We start from the raw sequence: 1,423 nt of genomic DNA, 5'->3' as shown, positions 1-1,423 counted from the left end.
GGTCACAAAAACTATAAACTTTCTGTTAGTGCCATTAGCTTTAAAATTTGAATAGTTTAAATTTGAATTTTTAAAAATTTGTGTGAATCACTAGTTTACTAAATTTGTGTGAAAACACTTTGTGTATTATATTTACTATGTACAATCTTTCTGCACAGAGATATCAAAAATTATAAACTTTCTGTTAGTGCCATTAGTTTTCAAATTAGAATAGTTAAAATTTGAATTCTTTGAAATTTGTGTGAATCTCAAGTTTGTGATTAACTTTACTAGTGCCATTAGTTTTCAAATTAGAATAGTTAAAATTTGAATTCTTTGAAATTTGTGTGAATCTCAAGTTTGTGATTAACTTTACTAGTGTCATTAGTTTTCAAATTAGAATAGTTAAAATTTGAATTCTTTGAAATTTGTGTGAATCTCAAGTTTATGATTAACTTTACTAGTGTCATTATTTTTCAAATTAGAATAGTTAAGATTTGAATTCTTTGAAATTTGTGTGAATCTCAAGTTTGTGATTAACTTTACTAGTGCCATTAGTTTTCAAATTAGAATAGTTAAAATTTGAATTCTTTAAAATTTGTGTGAATCTCAACTTTGTGATTAACTTTACTAGTGCCATTAGTTTTCAAATTAGAATAGTTAAAATTTGAATTCTTTGAAATTTGTGTGAATCTCAAGTTTGTGATTGACTTTACTAGTGTCATTATTTTTTCATTTCTACTTAGAACTAAATACTTATAGTTTTTTAGTGATTTATTTTTTCTTTTAGGTCACAAAAACTATAAACTTTCTGTTAGTGCCATTAGCTTTAAAATTTGAATAGTTTAAATATGAATTTTTAAAAATTTGTGTGAATCACTAGTTTACTAAATTTGTGTGAAAACACTTTGTGTATTATATTTACTATGTACAATCTTTCTGCACAGAGATATAAAAAATTATAAACTTTCTGTTAGTGCCATTAGTTTTCAAATTAGAATAGTTAAAATTTGAATTCTTTGAAATTTGTGTGAATCTCAAGTTTGTGATTAACTTTACTAGTGCCATTAGTTTTCAAATTAGAATAGTTAAAATTTGAATTCTTTGAAATTTGTGTGAATCTCAAGTTTATGATTAACTTTACTAGTGTCATTATTTTTCAAATTAGAATAGTTAAGATTTGAATTCTTTGAAATTTGTGTGAATCTCAAGTTTGTGATTAACTTTACTAGTGCCATTAGTTTTCAAATTAGAATAGTTAAAATTTGAATTTTTTAAAATTTGTGTGAATCTCAACTTTGTGATTAACTTTACTAGTGCCATTAGTTTTCAAATTAGAATAGTTAAAATTTGAATTCTTTGAAATTTGTGTGAATCTCAAGTTTGTGATTGACTTTACTAGTGTCATTATTTTTTCATTTCTACTTAGAACTAAATACTTATA

Source organism: Triticum aestivum, chromosome 2A (assembly GCF_018294505.1).
Source record: "Triticum aestivum cultivar Chinese Spring chromosome 2A, IWGSC CS RefSeq v2.1, whole genome shotgun sequence".
Taxonomy (NCBI): domain Eukaryota; kingdom Viridiplantae; phylum Streptophyta; class Magnoliopsida; order Poales; family Poaceae; genus Triticum; species Triticum aestivum.
This window is presented reverse-complemented; position numbering follows the sequence as displayed.